The following is a 21,904-nucleotide window of genomic DNA, read 5'->3' as shown; positions in this document are numbered from 1 at the left end:
TATGGGGCTCTTACAAAGTTTACAAACCTCTGCTATAAATCATGTGAATCATGGTGGAATCTTGTCTCTTCCTTATCAACACCGCCAACATCCTTTGGAAAACCGTATGTGAAGACGGGGAGTGCTCCGAGGAATTGTTCGGATTAATCCCTGCCGCTTCTTTTCGCCATCGCCCTACGCGACAACATTACCATCTTCATCACTTGGATGGTTGGCAGTCCTCAACTGTGCGTTTCTCCAGAAACTTCCCGCCTCGCACAGCCAAACTGTGGAATGAACTGTCGCCTGCGGCATTTCCGGACCGATACGACCTTCAAACCTTCAAGAAAAGAGCGTACTCCCATCTTAAAGGCCGGCAACGCGCTTGCAACTCTGCTGGTGTTGCGGGTGTCCATGGGCGGCGGTAATCGCTTACCACCAGGTGATCCGTCTGCTCATTTGTCTCCTATTTCATAAAAAAAAATCAACAGTATTTAAGATTTGACAAACGCATTAGTACCTACCTACCAATAATGACATTTCACCACACCGGCTCGTGCCAGTCTATCAGCGATTGTCATCTTGGCTAGTCCCCCTGACAACTATCTTTCGTGTCATTCGTAGTATAATATGTATTTCAATCCATTTTTAATCAAAGTCTGGCGATTCGTCGTATCCGTAGTAGGGGCTCCAAGCTTCCCCATTAAGCCGGGACACAATATATTTGAGGACGCTTAGAATTTATGTATGTGTTTAGGAGCGAGTATTGAGGCGCTATACGCTGCACTGTTGTTTGAGTCTGAAATGGGCTGGTTACTTTACGCTCTTTACGGGATTAAGTCGCAGTCGTGAACGTTTAAACGTCTTTTTAACCGACTTCCATTTCATAGAAGGAGGAGGTTCTGTATTCGATTGTGGCAATTTTTTTTTTCTATGTACGTTCACCGATTACTCCGACATCCGTAGTCCGATTTGAGAAATTCTTTTTTTGTTTGAAAGGAGCTACCTCCGAGTTGGTCCCATTTTAATTTGGTTCTGTTCTGATGATGGGATCCATGAGGAATTGAGGGAACTCCTCAATTTTTAAAGGCACATGCATAGTGATTTGGGTGTTTTCTTAAGCAACTCGAGCATTTTCTCACGAAAACCGCCACTTTGATAAAGTAGACCTGATGATGATGATTGTTTTGATGATAATGATGATGATTTTTTTTAAATGTAGTATGTTCAGCGATTACTCCGGCACCTGTGATCCGATTTGAGTAATTATTTTTTTGTTTGGAAGGAGTTGCCTTCAAGGTGTTTCCGTATTATTTTTGGTTCTGGTCTGATGATGGAATCCATGAGGAATTGAGGGAACTCCTCAGTTTTTAAAGGCACGTGTACTAGTGATTTCGGTGTTTTCTAAAGTAACTCGAGCATTTGGTTCCGAACACCGCCAATTTGATGTAGTGCAAGTGTAGCCTTACCACGAGTTTGACATTGACATATTCGCTAAGTTAGCGATGCTAACGACCATAACTTACTTTTTATGCATCTAGCTCGCACTAATATGCCAGTACGAGCGAGATGCAAAGAAAATAAGTTACACACACGCTAGCGAATAAATCAATGTCAAACTCTTGGTAAGCTGGTAAGGCTACTGATCGGGGGTTAGGGTTAGGAGTCAAGGGGTCGGGGATTAAGGGGTCGGATAATGGTGGTTGAACGGCTGCTGGTTCAGGGCCGAGGGGTACATGGATTAGGGGTTGATGCGCTGTGAGGTAGAGTGATCGGGGGGGGGGGGGGGGTTGAGGGATTGGGTCAGTGGCGGGGGCGGAGGATGGATTTACTGGGTGCGTATCGATGGCTATAAACATTTTTATTATAATATCAGTTGCAATAACGCTTATTTAGTATAATTATTAAATGATATAACAACACTTAATATATTTTCATATGACATAAATTATCATTTTATATAAAGATTAATTAAATCCAAAAAGTTTTTTTTTTTTTTTTGGATTTAATAATGCAATACAAACAAAATGTGAACTATTTTTATAATACAATTATTATTTTTGTTTTGATTAACTTTAAGACTGTGATATAGATATATTATGATTATTTCAATATTTTTAAACGGATTTTAAATAATTTTATACAACAATTTTGCTCATTTATTAAATTAATTATCTTTATTTCACGGTTTATGACCAAAAATAATTTATTATTAGGTATACTTTTTTTATTATATTTTATTTTTTATTACATTTTACAATCTTATTTTTATTCATTCATGACTTCCTAAATGTTGTTATTAAAATTATTTAAATATCTTGACTACTATAAATCAAATATATTTGTTGCTCTAAAAATTAGGTAACCTATTGTTATATAAAATCAGCATAGCATTAAGCATATTTGCAACTTATGATAATTGTACGCTGCGGGCTGCCGTTGGTGAATGAAAATGCGAAAAACTTATGCTGTACAGTATATAATACAATATTTACACAATCGCACGGGAAAAGACAAATAATATATACAAATTTACACATAAAATTACAACAGATGTGAAAATATAAACATTTGTGGCTCATTGACAGAGAAAAAACTATGATATAAACAAAAGACGCGCGCTGGCCGCGGCATTCTTACCAGCCAGGCTGCCAGCACCGGCCTAGCAAAAAGGTTTGTACGTTCTGTCGTCTACATTCCCCACCCTAGTGCTGGTACAGCACTCAAAACCAAGGTGATATTCCGGCAAATGGTGTGCGTTACAAGTTCCCATTCTTTTCACTGGCTTAACCCTCGACATAGCACCGTATGCGTCGCCGAGTACCAGAAGTGCCATAGGGCATCTGTCGGGTGGAACCCGCTTCTTCTGTGGACAGTATTCACGTGCGTCAAATTCAAGTAGTGTCGAGTAAGACATGGTTAGGTCCTCTTGGCCATGTGAAGCGGTTATCACGCTGTGCATACACCGGTCCTGAAGTGTATGAGTAGCCGAATGTACACATAATGTAGCCAAACGTCCTCCTGAATGCACTGACGAATCACATTTGTGTGCGAGCTGTCCGACAGGAGAGTTTTCGTCACAATTTAAAACAAGTACATTTGACACTAGCAAATTCAGTTCGCTGGCACTACATGACTTATTATGTACACTTGAAGTTTCATTATATACACTTAACATATTTACATTAGTCACTGTAGTGTCGCACATTTGTTGGCTAGTACTACGGGCGTCTCGAACCTGCACACTGTCCGCGTGGCTACACATCTCGGCGTGGTCGGCGAGCTCACGGTTCACGTGCGATACCTCGGACACAGATTCGTCGTCAATGTGAAGTGTAGCAGGCGTAACAGGCGGCGGCTGGTACAGTCTGGCCGTATATTGACATTCGTGACCAAACTGTTCCTCGTCACAGTTCGTAGAGACCTCACCCGGCGCGCTAAAAGTGCTTAAGCGCGACTCATCAGGGCTGGCGGGCGTGTCGGCGGTAGTTGGCCAATATTCCATCTTGGCCAAATTAACGCAGTCGCGGCCAAAGTGGTTGTCGTTGGTATGTGTAGAGGCGGTGGCTAAAATGTAACACGCGTTCAATAACAACACATCAGTGCCGGCGGCGGGAGTGTCGGCGGCAGTCGTCGGTTGGCGCAGCCCGACCGTTTTGTTACCAGTATCGTGGTCTGACTGCACCTCCAGTTGTTCCCGCTGCGGCTGGCTTGTAGAGCCCGCGCGTGACTTGAGTGGACTGTATTTCGCATTTAGTTCAGCTAAATCCACCTCTAGCTGTTTGTCAATAAGCGCTATTTGTATTCTTGCCTTTTCCTTAGCTGCCTCCAATTGCAGCCGTCTTCGTCTGGCTAGTAGAGATGATGCTTTAGAGTGGGTGGGTGATGATGCGTTACTCGAACAGTGTGGTGGTAACGGCGGCGGAGTAACGTCGCTCGCACGATGAGACGACGGCAGTCGTTCCGCCCGACCGCTAATGACAACTTCCAAAGACATTATCTTAGATCTGTACCTGAGACTGCAGTGTAGACGTTGATGTGTTATATACTGCACTTTCTTCGTTTTTACGCGTAGCACATTGCGTATTCACCATAGCAGCATGCGTGGTTCCAACCCGGTTCGAAGTGACCAAATGTACGCTGCGGGCTGCCGTTGGTGAATGAAAATGCGAAAAACTTATGCTGTACAGTATATAATACAATATTTACACAATCGCACGGGAAAAGACAAATAATATATACAAATTTACACATAAAATTACAACAGATGTGAAAATATAAACATTTGTGGCTCATTGACAGAGAAAAAACTATGATATAAACAAAAGACGCGCGCTGGCCGCGGCATTCTTACCAGCCAGGCTGCCAGCACCGGCCTAGCAAAAAGGTTTGTACGTTCTGTCGTCTACAATAATGATGAAATGTATTTACTACTTCAAGCTGTAAAAAAAAAAAAAAAAAAAAAAAAAAAAAAAAAAAAAAAAAAAAAAAAAAAAAAAAAAAAAAAAAAAAAAAAAAAAAAAAAAAAAAAAAAAAAAAAAAATAAGTATATACTTGTAACTAAATGTGAATCTTTTTAAGGAATAATAAAGGCTATAATAATAATAATAATAACCCCGCGGGGGCAGCTTGTGGCGAGCTGACGGTGAGTGGCGACACCGCGAACCCCTATTCCAGAGGGCCCTGTCATCTCCCTCGCCTCTGTGCTTGCCTTGATTGGCCGGCCAGAGTGGAGTCGCAAGAGCGGGACCTATGCTCCAGGTTGGAAGTGTAAAATGTCATAACGCCGGCGGCCCTTGAACGGATTACCGGGATCTGGCTACCGCAGACTCACCTCTCGACAACCTCACAGCCGCTCCAAAGTGTTGCCCTGTTGTCGCACTGTGCGTGCGGCCATTGCGGGGCCCACTCAATGAGTTGGCGAGTCACCACCTGTCTTATACAATTTTGAGACTGATTGTCACGGCAGGTGTCCGCTAGTCTCTCCCATAGCCCATTATCCAGTCCATCCAACTTTCAAATCTATAGCCCATGACCTTAGTTCCCATCGCAGCACAAAAGTGCTGCACTGCAATAGTCTTTGCACCTGGCGGGGACCATCTCTTGATGTATCACATTGTGCGTTCGGGGATGGTATCCGCCACGTGTATCCCTTGCTTTTAGATTAAAGTGTCTTAAAGGGTCTCTGCGCTGTTGGCTTCGGCCCCACGTACGCCTCCCAAAGGTCCGGGACCCCATGGTCCCGAGATGTGGCAAAGACATACAAATAATAATAATAATAAGCCCGCAGGGCAGCTTGTGGCGAGCTGTTGGGGAGTAACGACCCCACGGACCCGAGTGCTCCCGAGAGTCGGTCAGGGTCTCCGTCTTCGGCGTGTCTTCGTCGGTCGGAGTGGACCCCAAGGGGACCCGCAGGACTCTCAGCTCTGGCTTGCCTTCATTGGCCGTCCAGAGAGGAGTCGCTAGAGCTATATGCTCCAGGGGTGGAAGTGAAAGATGCATAAGACGCGAGTTGGCACAGTGGCTGGTAACAGCCACTGGGTAGAAAGCGGCGCACACCTCTCGACACCATAGCCTGAGCCGCTTACACCAGTGTTGCTCCTGGTCGTCTTTACGACGACAGTTTCAGGGGCCCACCTAGTTAGTGGCAAGTCACCGCCTGCCTCGATAACGTGTAGAAGCATTGTTATGGCAGGTGTCCGGACCTCTCGGCAATAGCCCAATCTTTTGACCAGCCAAACTTCAACACCATAACCGGCACTCTTCTCCACTGCATTTACAATAGCTCCTATGCCAGCTGGGACCGATTTACGGGTATCTATTTGTACCCGTGAATGGGTTCTAGCTGGTGTATTACATAACATCAAACTTGTCTTAAAAGGCCTCTGCGCTGTTGGCTTCGGCCCCACGCACGCCTCCCAAAGGTCCGGGACCCCATGGTCCCGAGATATGGAAAGACAGACAAATAATAATAAATAACATTTAGCATAACATTCTTCAAGTATAATGCATATTTTCTATAATGAATTTATGATATAAAGTTATTTCATCTAAAGTAGAATTGTTCATATAATGTATTAGATATATAATTCCACATTTACTATTACACACTACAAAAAACGACTATTTTTACATATAACGAACTGCTATTTATAACTAGGTAGGTAAGGTTAAGAACTGCGACCCTTACACAAAACCAACCGCTACCAGAATACTAGGTTAGGTTAGGTTAAGAACTGCGACCCCTACACAAAACCAACCGCTACCAGAATACTAGGTTAGGTTAGGTTAAGAACTGCGACCCCTACATAAAACCAACCGCTACCAGAAAAGTAGGTTAGGTTAGGTTAGAATTGCGCCCATTACACAAAACAAACCACTACCTAATCTGCGTTAAACATTTACACATGTCGTCATAAAGATACTTTTACTATAATATTATACCGAATAATGCTTATATAATAATACTTGTATAATAAATGAGCATTATATCACATGATCTTTATAATAAATGAGTGTTATATCAAAAGATAATTATACAAAATGATATGAAAGATTTTAATAATATACCAAATGTATATTATACAAAATGAGTTATTATATTTTCTGAAATTATATTAAATGTTGTTATATCTACAGAAAATATATTAATAATTTTTATATCGATCATTACACACCCGGATTTACTGTAGTGACAGGAATTATAATTTCCCAGATGGACTCGAGAAAATTCCTGATTACATATTTACTAAAGTAGGTACACGAATTTAGTGTTAATCATGATGTTGTTTTTCAATCATGCGTCGCGCTCTTAACAATTAAAACTAAAAATGGAAAAATAAAAACTTTTTACAAAAAAAAGAAAACCGACTTCAAAAAGGATGAAATAAAATATTATCCTTTTTAAGTATATGCGTTACCAACGGATATGTTTGAAGTCGGTGCCAAGCCAAGTAGTAACAATACCCGTCAAAAATAATCAGTTTTATGACTATAAATCCCATTAGAACTGTACTAATAACTATTATAAATGTGTAAGTAATTCTGTCTGCCTCTTTGTCGCCTTTTCATGGGTAAACAACTGAACCGCTTTAAAGAAGAAAGAAAGTAAATTCCTTGAATTGTTTTATATTTTGAAATGTAGTCCTCTGAATAAGGGACGGGAAATAACTTCTGTCCCAATCCCACGCTTGCGTGCCGACAAACATGGTACGGACTGTGCCAAGAAGGTTTGATCGTGTGTTCTTAGGTACCGTCGACGTCAAAGATATGTTTACACTTTTGCACCCTACCCCTTTGTAATAAGACGAAAAGTGTAAACATATTTTTAACGTCGACTGTACCTACAGAAAGTAGGTTCATTGTCGTCGTGTAAGGCAATCCAATGTACATCCTTATCGAATCGCACCCAAATCATGGTATGCTTCAAAAGTTGGCTTGGCACCGACTTCAAACATATCCGTTGGTAACGCATATACTTAAAAAGGATAATATTTTATTTCATCCTTTTTGAAGTCGGTTTTCTTTTTTTTGTAAAAAGTTTTTATTAATTACGGTTAGTATTTTGTTAGTAGGGTAGTAGGGCTGAGTAACTAGGTAGAGTAGGTAGTTAAAAGTAAAAATAAGAGTTTAACTAAGTAGATCCTGTCAGTGGTAAAGAAGAGTAAAATAAGAATTTCTACGACGGTGTCAAACAAGATTACACTGGTGTCATGGCTCCTCTACACGATAAATGCGTCCCTTGGAGAGCGCTGGGCCATCGTGTAGAGGAGCCATCACGAGCGCTTTGTCGATTTTTGGTTGCACCTGCGGGCTTCGGTAAGTTTAGTGATACACAAGCAATGGTGCTTAAAAAAGGTTTTAATTCACTAGATGTCGCTGTAAGGTATGCTTTCATTGGTGGGTGGCCGGTTTAACTTTCTCGGTTCTGTAAATGTCCTTTAAACTTACTTAAAATAAGTACAATATATACAATATATATATACAGTGGTACAACTAAACGAAATTAATAACTAGCTTAAATCTAAAATAGGCCCCTGAGGCATTGTACCAAGGATGCTGGCGGTATATACAAGGTACATATATACAAAGTATATATATATATATATATATATATATATATATTTGCATATGTTTGCGGAAATTGCCGCGGAGGAAACCGAAAAACAATAAATCCACCCAACCTTGTATAATTTACCTGTTTGTGAAGGAAAACAAACATGTATTCGTCGAGTCCTTATCATATAGTACGACTCCAAAAGGTGGAAAAAGTCTTATTAAGTTCACAAATCGACTTCTAAATTGAACCTTACGGGTTAGTTCACAAGAATGAAAATCGTAGACCGTTTCAGGTGAAACGAAACCTTGTTAGAGTATTACTTGGCGCTGAAAATGTCCCAGATTCAGGATATTTCATAATTACTCAGTTAACTTCCTGTGTCAAGGAAATAAATGACACATTATGTTTGTTTGTATAAGTATTACCTACTAAAGATATATAAGTAATTGAGTAGGTATCTGTTGTCATTGTCATTGGGTATTAAGGTATTAATGTAATTAGTTAAGAGTCATATTCGCCGCAAACTGTGAGATAATCGTGTGTTGTTAGACAAAATGGTGTTATCAAATAGGTTAGGTTTAACCGTTGGGAGGTAACAGACAGAGTTACTCGAACCTATTCTCATGGACAAATTTAGAGAAAAGCAAAAACAAGGTTTAAAATTACTGGATTACAGCACCTAAAGTAATTTCAAAATTAGTAATTACACTTTATTTTGCGTCTCTCTAAATTTGTCCATGGGTAGGTAACTATACTGTGGTGGATTTGCAGCAGTCTTTGCCGCCCTAGGCCCCAGGCCCTGTAGCTGCCCCTTTCTCGGAACCCATAATATTGACTACATTTTGAGTTATTTCTTGTTATCATCATTGAATTTTTTGTCACAATTTGCCGCCCCTAATATCCTGCCGCCCCGCCCTAGGCCCGGGCCTACTTGGCCTTAGGGCAAATTCGCCACTGTGGGTATATATATATAGGTAATATTAGTAAGGATCTACAGATAATTTATGTCTAGAGTTCACGCGCCCTGCCTAATCGGCTTTTGCCGATTCTGCGTCGATAGGAGTGGGGAGACCCTATGTAACCCCCTACATAAATGCAGCTCGGCTCTCAATGCCCTCCTAATTTTTTGCTTGTCTAGAACTATAAAGCGCACTGCGCTTAGCGGATCTTAAGCCGACCACTGACTAACAGGGAGCCGGATGATATCGGCCTGTCAGTTAGAACAAAAATTTGACAGCTCCGACCAACTGACCGGCCGATGTCGTCCGGCGGATTAGTCAGTGGTCGGCTTCACAGGGATCACCTTATAATACATCATAACTTTTTTGCTCCTTCAGACCACCTAGTCGTGGCTTGTTCCGATACGTAGTCTAAATTCATCTATGCTATTTGTAAACTGAAACTGAAGCCTGACTCACTACAGTGGCGCCACGCTGGAGGATTAATTACTACCATTTCGGTTAGATAAAGTTGGCCAAGCAAATCTTGTCAGTAGAAAAAGACAGCAAATTTAAAAAATGGGTTATCGTCTCATAGTAAATTTCGCGAATTTTTCTACGGACAAGATTTGCTTGACCAAGAATCACAGTCACCTGCAATACGGCCTCCTCTAGTGACCCAGCCTATGAAACAGGGATAGGGTTCGAATCCTGGTAAGGGCATTTATTTGTGTTTATGGAATGGACTATCTAATTCAGCCATTCTCTGAAATGTATCCACGCTTACAGGCCAATAATTAGAGTTTTAATTATTCGATATGTTTCCTATCTCATCGCATAATAATTAATTGTCATAATGTAATGTTACGCATACTTAAATCTCTTTTCGCATATTTTTTCTCCAGCTGAAACAGAAAGTACTAGCTGTTGCTACTTCGTCCGCGTGGACTCTTATCTTGAACATTTTACATCTTAAGTACATTTGGTACATTGGTATTTTCATCGGTGCAAACTTTATAATAAAAACTTTTAATATAATGTTAATACCCTTTTACCAAGTTTGAAGTTCCTAGCTTGTAAGTTTGTAAAAAAAAATGTTTGATATTCATACAAACTTTCAACTCCTTTTGTACGTTAGGGGATGAATTTTCAAAACCGCTGAAATTCGTTTTCTTGTAATTTAATTTAATACCTTTTTGCACAGTTTCAAGTTCCTAGCTTAAAATAAAATTTGCATCCCAAGACGAACTTTCATCCCCCTTTTAACCTCCTTAGGGGTAGAATTCCCCAAAAAATTGCAATTGTTTTTTTTGTAATCTCAGTAATCAGCTATTACGCCTTTCTAAGAAGTTACAAAGCATTTGTAATGGATTCAAATTTTCAACCCCTTTTTTAACCCTGTTAGGGGATGAATTTTAAAAAAGCTGAATTTATTTTTCCTGTCTTTGAATAATATCCCCAAATACAAAGATTCAAGTCCCGCGTTCGAAAACAAATTTGATATCCATACAAACTTTCAACCCCTATTTCACCACCTTAGGGAATGAATTTTCAAAAATGCTGAAATTAATTTTCTTGTATTTTAATTTCATACATTTTTGCAACGTTTCAAGTTCATAGCTTAAAATGAAATTTGCACCCCATGACGAACTTTCATCCCCTTTTTAACCTCCTTAGGGGTTGAATTTCCAAAAACGTTTGCAATTACTTCTTTTGTAATCAGCTATTATGGCTTTCTAAGAAGTTTCAAAGCATTTGTAATGGATTCAAACTTTCAACCCCTTTTTAACCCTGTATAGGGGATGAATTTTACAAAACGCTGAAATAACTTTTCCTGTATTTTAATAATATCCCCAAATACAAAGATTCAAGTCCCGCGTTCGAAAAAAAATGTTGATATCCATACAAACTTTTAACCCCTTTTTCACCACCTTAGGGGATGAATTTTCAAAAACGCTGAAATTAGTTTTCTTGTATTTTAATTTAATACCTTTTTGCAAAGTTTCAAGTTCCTAGCTATAAATATTGCACCCCAAGACGATTTTTCATCCCCTTTTTAACCCACTTAGGTTGAATTTCCAAAAACGTTGCAATCGCTTTTTTTTGTTATCAGCTATTATGCCTTTCTAAGAAGTTTCAAAGCATTTGTAATGGATTCAAACTTTCGACCCCTTTTTAACCTTGTTAGGGGATGAATATCTTTTTACGAAGTTTCAAATTACTAGCTTAAAATAAAACTTGAACCCCATACAAACTTTCATCCCCTTTTTAACCTCCTTAGGGGTTGAATTTCTCAAAATCGCTTCTTATCTCTTGTAAACTTTATAAATGTAATCTAGTGTGCAAATTTCAACTTTCTATCTTTTGTAGTTTCGGCTCTGCGTTGATGAATCAGTCAGTCAGGACACTTGCATTTATATATATAGATTATCGAAAATATTTTGCATAGGTTGTGTAGAATAGGGTAGGTTAGGTTAGGTTTGTGTTATAATTTTTCAGAAATGTTAATATTTCCAGCACAATTATGCGAAATGAGTTTTATGCGTTACATTAGGACAATCAATTATTATGCGACCCAATATGGACCCGTTTCCGATATGATACTGATTTGTTAGTGTCAAACCTGTCAAAAGTGAGATTTTTTCAATCAAATACGTCACTTTTGACAGTGAGAGATCAGTATGATATCGGAAACAGATCGAATAATAAAAACTCGTATTGGCCTATTAATTCTAACATAGCCAACAATCTCATGTTACATTATGATAATATTTATATAAATATAGGTAAGTATTTAAATATTTACCTAGTCACGGCAACTCATAACATTAAGACGCAATTAAGTTCTTAGACTCTTTGTTTGTTCTTGAGTTTAATAATACATATTATTATGTATAAGTAGCTGGATTGTATGGACTTTAGTCTGAAATAAAGTGATTTTTTATTTTTTATTTCAACTTCATTGCTCTCTTGAACTAGACCATGGAGACTGGCTAATTACGGCTCGTGCTAATGTATGTCCTAAATAATGTATAGCGTGTCTAGACTCATCTATGGGCAGTTCTATTTGCGAAGCCCAACTGACTCACGACAGTGGCGCCGCGCGATTTATAACGGACTCCTCGCGACTCCTGGAGTTTCGGCTTAAGAAGAATTAGACGTGGATTTATTTACTTAATCTACTTAAAATTTATGCCATTCCTGAAGAAATAATTACTATATCAAATGATAATTCATTTCATAAGAAGTTAAAAAAATGGCTAATTGACAACGCCTTTTACGACATTAATGAAAATATAGTATGTAAAATAGTTATCATTTGTAATCTTATTGAACACATTTGTGAATAATTTTCATACTATTCTTTAGATGTAAATTCGCTTAATTATTATTTCACTGATTGTATATGTGACGTGTAATGCATGTCGTACATTATTAATAATAAACATGAATATGAATGGGTGTAACTGACAGGCCTCTACCTACCTGCAACTTTTAACTGCCCCTCTACCCCATCCTCCTTAAGAATTTTCAACCCCTGTCGAATCCGTTTATGAGGTGAATTCCCACACATAAAGTTTTATATGTCGTATTTCAGGTTATAAAGAAAATAACCTACTGGGCGACCTTTCATATACCTATATATATATGTGTGTGTTTCATAGATAGGTAAAAAATAGTGGGTTCAATCAGAAGCAGATTAGAAAAATGTAAATTAAAAAAAATCTAGAAGATGACTATTTAAACGATTCTATCAGGATCCTTATAAATCTTATCATATACAGTCTAGAGCTTAATAAAATTAAATACCATTCGTGCATATAATAAAGTCTTCTATACGCAACTGGAGTATCGTACGCACTCCGAAAATAAACAGCAATAAGCGCAATAAGACGTCTTATTGAAACCACATGCGCCCACGAATTTACGCTTCACACGTCCCATCGCCAGGAGTAGACGAACGGAGTAGAGTTACAGTTTCATACACGGTCATTTCTCTTGAAAGTTGTACCCTCAACTTGAATTTCAGATTTTGGAGCTTATTACATATTTCCACTCAGAATCACGAGCTCTTTCGATCCTAATACAAGAAAAAAGAGTCCCCAAATTTCATACAATTTTTTTTTTTACCGTTTTGTTACGGTCGTAGAAAGTTGTACTTATTGAAAACCGTAAACAAACGGACCAAAAATTTTGGGGGTACTTTTTTTCTCAGTAAAAATGGAAAAGCTTGTGATTCGGAGTAGAAATAATGTAAAAATTCCCCATTCTAACACAAAAAAAATTGATACAACTTTAAATACATATTTGTATTCCACCCACACGCTGATGATGCAAATTCTTCCGGCAAAAGTGGGGTGGGATTTCTCCGCGCTATGCGGCCATGGCATCGAGGACCTCCGAATTTCAATATTTTCGGCAGCTGGTTCAATAAGCAGTCAATAATAGAAAGAATAACATAGTGAATAGAGTTAGACCAAGAAAAGTCTGCAGAGATTTTGATAGCCCACGCAGTGGAATATTATTTTAAACGTCAAACTTACCCTTGCACTGCGTGGCCATCAAAATTACTGCAGACTTTTCTTAGTCTGACTCTAATTAATAAAATTAATAATACCTATTGAAAGAAGAAGTTTTACTCTGTTACGTTGCTTTATTCCTCTGCCATAATCCTGAACAAACTTAACAAACCAACTAACTACAGAGTCACTAATACAAAAATAGTATCTTAATACCATACGTTAGAGTTTGAAATTGAGTGAAGTTTATTCATAGTTTATTACTCCTTTTTTTCTTGAGTCGTCATGTTATAAAGTTTATTGGTATTATAAACGGAAGTGTACAGAAATAGTAGAGTACTAGTTAGAGCATGATAGTCCTTTGTGAGTTGGATAATTTTCGTGCAGTCTTATTTTCCTGGTGACAGTCCATTTCCAACGACAGCAGCACTACCAATTCATTTTACTATGGAAATTGACAATAACACCGACGCGTTCGTACTAGTAGAGCAGCTGCGGTCAGGAATGAAATGTTACCCTCTGTTACTATACCTACTATACATATAAAACAAATACCAGACAGATGTACATATGTTAAGTAAATGTTCATGGCAAGTTTGATGAAAATTAAAAATGTCGTTTCAATATGAGAGCGTAAATTCGATTGTATGGGCGGCGGGCTCTTGTGACCCTTAACCTTACTAGCTTACCGAACCAACGCTATAATAATATACATAATTAAATACTACAATATCTAAAGCTAAAGCCGTATGTTTATGTAAACCGCAGTCCTTGGCCGTTTCCTCGCACCGTGGGAGACGTAAGGCCTCTGTAGGTCAAGGCGCCATTTAAATACTGGTTTTGTTTATGTCTATGTTAATTATGGAATATAGGCGCAGGCACGTGTGCCTGCGGATTGTGGATCTACGTTGGGACATAATAGATATTTACTGCACAAAGGGAAACTAATTGTACAAGAGCATTTTCCAATAGTCAACATTCGGACAAATCGGACATTCAACACTCAACAGGTTTACCTTTTACCAATTAAGTGAAGAATAGAAAGGAAAATTAATGTTAAGACACATCTATATAATAAGCGTCCGTTTCATAACCTTCGCATTACCTATTTAAAATATAATTAGGTACAGGTTACCTGTTACCTAATTATATATAGGTAATGTTTTCTCGGTCCTCAATACTGTCCTACTTCCCATTGGAAGTAAGGAAGGAATTTGGAATTTATTGCCGTGAATTGGTACTCGGTGAATTATCGTCGTCTTGGCGGGGGCACTACCGTGCCCAGAGATTATATTATAGGCACAACACACAAGGTGTTTTCAGAACACTTTCTGCTGCTCAGAGGGACCGAGAGAGGAATAATGTTGATTCCCTATCCTTTTTAGCAGTAAGATGGCAGAAAGCTTCTGGAGAAAGGATAGATAGAGTCAAGTAAATAGTATAATATAAACCCCTTTTGCGTTGCGTCTTCGAATATGGCTGTTAACGGCTGAATTGTGAACGAAGACGGATGAATTGTGAACCGATGTTGTTCGTCCCATAAATAATTCCGGTGTTTATTAAAACGACATTGATTGAAAGATTCTAGAAAACACTATTGCATCATATTTATTTTATTTCCCACGTTTTCATAACACCACCCTGGCAATCTTCCCGCTGACACCCATAGTTGTCAACAAACGATTTTTAACCTTAAAACATAGATGTAGGATACAAAATGGTTCGCATGTAAAGTCAGTGTCGCCTCGGATACTGCCAGTTTTCTGGGAAATGCTTTTCAATGTCTTCATTCATCACGGATGATGCCGTGTTGGCAAAAAGTCATATATTCTTAGCAGTTTCATAGAGACTTACGTCCTTTTGGTTTAGGGTATTAGTTTATCCATTGAGAGTTTTTCGCGGAGTCACTGCAGTGACACGAAGTAAGTAGGTAGGTATTAAAGTTGATGACAAATATTAAAGAGAAGCGAAGAAAAGCGTTATTTACATTTGGTGGAAGTAACGTGTTTTTCAGCCTGTATTTTCACATTTAATTAGACACACCTGCCAAGATTCAGGGTTGTGAATGTTGCTAGGCACACATTCTAGAATAGCCTGTAGGTATTAGCTGAGAAAATGTATTGAATTTGTTTTCGGGATTTGAACAGAGAAAATTATAAATACCTACCTATCTATGATCTTTTATACAAATATATTTTTTGTATAATAAAAGATCATAGATACCTATAGGAAAATTAATTTAGGTATATATGTATTATGTATGTATATATATCTATTTTTTTTCTAAATACACGGCTTTAGGTTAGATTTATTATTAAGGTGGTTCGCCTAGGTTACTCAAAACTTAACTCTCGCTAGATGGCACCACTTTTGCAAAATTTCAGGTTTTATTTTTTTGTGAAATGGTCATGGTATTTGTATACTTAAAAGTATGTTTCGCGCACTCTTTAAATAAATATTGAACAATTAAAGTAAACATTGAATACTTCATTGTGCAAAAACCACCTTTTTAATTCGACGGAGTGTTGCTGTCACGCTTTTTCCTAGTATTACTCACACATGCAAACAGTGTTTCCGTGATCCTTGTAGTAGACAATTTCACACAACGTAAGTATGTTGCATTGCAATAGCGTAACGGTATGTTCGTGGAAATAACTACGTGCAAGAGGATTGGGGTTCAAGACTGGTGCGAGTAGGTAATTTCTTTTTGTTTCTCCTTTGTGTTATCTTACCTTTAAACGAGCAATTATTATATATATGTTACTGTAAAAGCCCGAAGTACGGCAAAACCTAGGATTTACCGGTAAAACCTAGGTTTTACCGATGCCGATCGGTAAAAGCCCGAAATGTTAAATCTTACTAGTTTACTTCGGGCTTTTACCAACACCGATATGGTAAATCCTAGGTCTTACCACGGCAACCGGTAAAGTTTGAATCATGCACTGATTCTTGAGATTATTAGATGAAAAGTAGGTAGGTTTGGATCTCCCGGTTCTGCTGAAGGTGAAAGAGAACTCTACTAGCCTGCATCGTGGCTAGGCACCCAGGTTTAGGTATAGTTAACTTTAAAACCGAATCTGCAGCTGGCCACTTTATTGAGTAATAGAAACGCGTTCCGTATGTGTTTCGCTTTCCAGATGACCAGGGTGCCTAGCCAAGGTGCCAATGGTGTACGCTCCGTAGCGAACGAAGCGCAACCGTGTCTGTCGCATTAATATGACAGAGTGATAGAGAGAGGTATTACCCTAACGTTCGCTACGGAGCGAACGACTGGCATCTTGGCTAGGCACCCAGATTTAGGTATAGTTAAGTTTACCGCCGAATCTGCAACTGGCCACTGTATTGAGTAATAGAAACGCGTTCCGTATGTGTTTCGCTTTCCAGATGACCAGGGTGCCTAGCCAAGGTGCCAATGGTTTACGCTCCGTAGCGACCGAAGCGCAGCCGTGTCTGTCGCATTAATATGGCAGAGTGATAGAGACAGGTATTACCCTAACGTTCGCTACGGAGCGAACGACTGGCATCTTGGCTAGGCACACAGATTTAAACGCTTTTTAAAAATCAAAAAACTATTACTTATGAAAGCAGAAGAATATAAATGATCGTATTTGATTTATAATTGTTACATATTTGCCGTAACTTATTTTTAAAATGTGTTTTTCAATTAAAAGACACGTCAAGATTGTTTACCTTATTTCTAATGCTAAAAAAAACAAACTATAGTAATAATTGTGTTTTTCATTCATAGACAAAATCCATTATTTTATCCACAGGAAATTTTATATATCTCTTTTTTATTGCAGTGAGGATGTCCTGATTGTAAAAATAAGAGAGATTAGGTAGAGTATAATTTCTAATTTTCTTTGTCAAAAATAAACGAATACGTGTAGCCCATACCATACTTAATCAATCGATTTATGATAATAAGAAAAATTAAATAAAAATAAAAAAACAATACGAAATTTAGATGTAACAAAAATACAAAAAGTTATGTTCCAGCATACAATTGACTGGGGATCGAACCGGGAATCTTCCGTTTGTAAGCAAAAAAGCGACTGTTTGCATAACACGCCATGATAGTTCTTAGCTAAGCTGACGAACTTCGGGTACTTATTCTCGCTTAGGTCAATTAAGTACCTGTCAAACGTCAGTGTCAACAAAATTGCACTAAACATGACGGCACTCCAAATTCGCGCCGTGGTCAGCCCGGCAACGTCGGAAATGGTATGGCAACGTCGCAAATGTATCTGTACACGACATTTGTGACACACACATACGTAAAATTGATGAAAATTTAACTATGATTTTTGCATGATTTCTGTATGAAACATTGTTTTCCTGTTAATTTCGCGCAAACGAATATTCGAAGGAAGATAAATGCGGAAATATTTATGTACTAATAGTGTGTAGTTACTTAATGAGCTTTGATTGAATTTTGTATGAAAATCGAACCACCTTAAGTTAGCGGCATACTGAGGAAAAAATAAATGTCTTTACCGCTGCGTAAAGACATTTAATTCAATTCAATTTCTTTATTATTCAATTTAGGCATTAACATAATGCACCTATGAAGGTCAAAAAAGTACATTTGAACAGAATTCAATTTAAATAATGGTACTACTACTGACCAAACCGTGGGCTGAAAATATATCTTACTTTTAAGACTGTATGTTTTGTATTATAAGAATACGATAATTATGTAGCAACCCGTCCAACCATGTCGTGGCAAATATAATTTAGGGCGAGTAGAAGTAGAAGTTCTTTGTATACTTAACCATTTTTAGCAACGACAACGTTTGCAGCATTATTGTATACCATTCTGAGTGTATTTTTTCAGCTACCCTGCTACGAAACTACCGCCTCGCCAACCATAGTTATAAATGCTACAACCAAGGACTACCAGTAGCTTGTTTATTGTTTCCCATTTACCATTAATGTTATTACAACATTTATCATTAGCAATAACAACTTTATTTTACGATTCATTTCGAACAGTTCTTTAGTACTTCGCACGCAAATAAACCTGAATGCATTTGTTTATAGCAACAGCTATAATGGTCTTCGAAACTCAAGAATATCGCATACGAATTTTCATACACTGCGGCGTTTGATCGATCGATTTCATTTGTCGCTCAGTAGTCGGCAATGTATCGAAAATCGCGTGCAATTATAGTACCCTGTGGAACCCATAAAACGAGTCATTTCATAACCCGATTGCCCTGAGACAGTGTTGCTCTATAAAATCCAAGGTAAGATGTTCGTTGGCAGGGATTATATCTGTCGTGTAGTTATCTCATTATCTAATGGTAATATAATATGGGCAGTGAATATAAATAATACCATCAATTTCTACCAAAGGCTTCAGACGATCCGATTATGATATTCCTACTAATATTATAAATGTGAAAGTAGGTAGGTACCTAAATTTGTCTGTCTGTCTGTTACAGGTTATTATCTACTTCTTCACGCTTAAACTGCTGAACAGATGTTGTCCCCATGTCTGGATATTGACATTATGGAAATCGAGTTCAAGGAAGCACGGTTGTCCCCACTTTATTGATTCTAACTCTGGATATAAATTCATGCCCGAAACGCTTCGTAGAAATACTTATAAGAAACGGGAAAGCCCCGACCCGAATTTAGCGTGGTTACACTAGTTGAATACCAATGAAATTTTAGTAATATTTCACAATGGCAAATCTTCGCAATGGCAATCGGAAAAATCTACAAAGTTTTGTAATAAATGTAACTAAATAAGGTAATATAATATTATAAAAGCAAAAGAAACTGTCAATTATTTTCTTAGAGAGCTTTCTGAAAGCTGCTTTCATCATCAGGCGCGCTTTTCACATTGTGCGGTCCGATGTTTGATAACGCATACAACCACAAAGAAAAATTTTAGAAACTGCCTTACTGATGGGACCTGGCCTGCCTGGGGCCTGGGGGCTGGTTCGTCCTCCAACGCGTGCTCCCGTTGAAGCTGCTGGATATGGAGCGAAACATGTCGAGCAATCTTCGACTTAAAATTACGTAACTGACGTGTTTTAGCACGGAACCGTTGAGTTTCGAACTCGCTTTGCCTGTTACAATCTAAGGTTACAGTATTTGAAAACATAACACACTTTACAGAATAAGTACGTCCTGCACTCTCAGCGCCCCCTATTGGCGGAGCTCCAGCCTCTACCATTAATTAGGCATGAACATCACTTGTTCCGCAGCTGCTGTGTTGCTACGCTGACTCACACGCTTAAGACACAGAAAGTGACTGAAAGTGTTCCGTACCTCTCTGTATCTTTAGGTATTAAAATATAAGTAAACAAACAATTGTACATTTTCGGGTAGTTATAACATTTATTGGTTAACCAACCAAATATAAAACCGCTTTGATTTGTCACTGAACGACATACTCGTACATTATTTGATCATGTAATGTTTTCATGTACCCTCAACTGGTTTAAGGAGCCATTTGAGGGTAGATTTTGTTTACTTTTCAAAGTCAAAGTCAAAATATACTTTATTCATGTAGGCCTAGAAACAAGCACGAATAGTTACATATTATATTATCTTAATCTAATTATCAGAGCAATTTATTGATGTTAATATTATTCCATAATAACATTGGATTATTATACCTACAGATCAAATTTAACACGAAGAATTTCACAAAAGGAAGGTCAAACATTAAAAAAATTGTATAAAAAAATACTAGTCTAGAATTTCTAGAATAAAATCTACGTGTCAAAAAAAAACAACAAAATAAGTAAGTAGATAGTATTACATCGGAAATATCCATTTTCTCATCAATAATCAAATATACCTAATAAATAAATAATCATTTCGAATAACAATTAATTCCACGTTGTATTATCAATTTATCATTCATGCAGTCTTGTGTGGTATAATAAGCTTTTTAGAAATAAGTTTACGCTTTACATATTTCTTAAATTTATTAATAGATAATTCAGTGATATGGTTTGGAAGTTTATTATAAAATCTTACACAATTACCCATGAATGATTTTTAAATTTTATGGAGCCGAGTGAAGGGCACTGCGAGCTTATGTTTATTTCTAGTTTTTATTTAAATACCTACTGTATACTGATATCTATATGCGTACCGTACACTGATATACAGTCGACTCTCGTTAATTCCAACCTGCGATAATTCGAACGGTTCGTTCGTTCGAATCGAACCTCTCTATAATTCGAAGTTAAGTATCACGAGTTCCCTAGAAAATCTCTTTATATTTCGAAATAATTCCATACATTTTTAAGCACTTGGAAATTCTAACAAAAAAATCGTCGCTACGTAACAAAACGACGCGTTAATTCGAACGCGTGTTTGACGCCTATGAGCGTCAAACACTCGACAATTCAAAGTTATCAGATTGCAGAGGTAAGTGTAAGTACCCTACATTTTGAGACAAGTTCAAGTTCATTGTTGCACGAGCATTTGCTATTGTAAAATCATTTCCGACACTAGGTATTTCTGATAAAAAAAAGTTATTGATCAGTCTCAGCAATGTGCTTTGAAGCAAATTAATATTACAGACTTCTTCTCAAAGACTAATAATTAATTCACATTATGTATATGCATGTATGTATGTACCTACCTCTAACCTTTGGATATTGTTAAAAAATTAGCAGTTAATAAATCATAATTGATTATTATTCAATAATTCGAACTTACATATTTTTTCTGTCAAAAATTTCGAACTATTTGATATTTCAAACTCTCGATAATTCGTAATATTTTTAAAGTCCCTTGAGTTTCGAATTAACGAGAGTCGACTGTACCTTATATATACTGATATCCCGAATTAGAAAGTAAACTTTCAGGTGTATTTATTTATGTCACGAGAAGCCACGTAAATAATAGTGACTTAACTTTTATCATGGAATACACGCCGACGATTATACATCGCGCCTAATTTTTTTAAATTTTCCGCTTTTTTTCTACTGACGGAAATGGCTTGACAGACTATAGTAACACCTAACATACGCTAAACTCCAAGGTCAACGCGTATGGCCCTTATAAAATTTCACATATCACGTCACATGCCACCACATTTGCCCTTTACCCAGCCTAAAACCAACGCACCTAGGGTATAATAAGTAGCACGAAACGCATTATGACAGGGGTGACCTTTGTAATGGCCTGTATCATGCTGAGAATGTTTTAAAATCTCCACTTTATTGCAGTACCTTAAAGTTGCGAATAGAAAAAAATATTGAATTAGATACGAGTTTGCGAAAGTTAGGTCGTTTAGCCTCGGTCACCCTACAATCGCAGTTCTCGGAACTAGCGTGTCGCCACGGCCTCGTATGCCAAAATTTGCCTACAACCGGCATCCACTAAACAGTATAAACATCATAAATTTTAAATTATCGATTTTAAAATAATATTGA

Source organism: Cydia fagiglandana, chromosome 16, assembly GCF_963556715.1.
Source record: "Cydia fagiglandana chromosome 16, ilCydFagi1.1, whole genome shotgun sequence".
In the NCBI taxonomy this organism is placed as follows: Eukaryota; Metazoa; Arthropoda; class Insecta; order Lepidoptera; family Tortricidae; genus Cydia; species Cydia fagiglandana.
Note: the sequence above shows the minus strand (reverse complement) of the source record.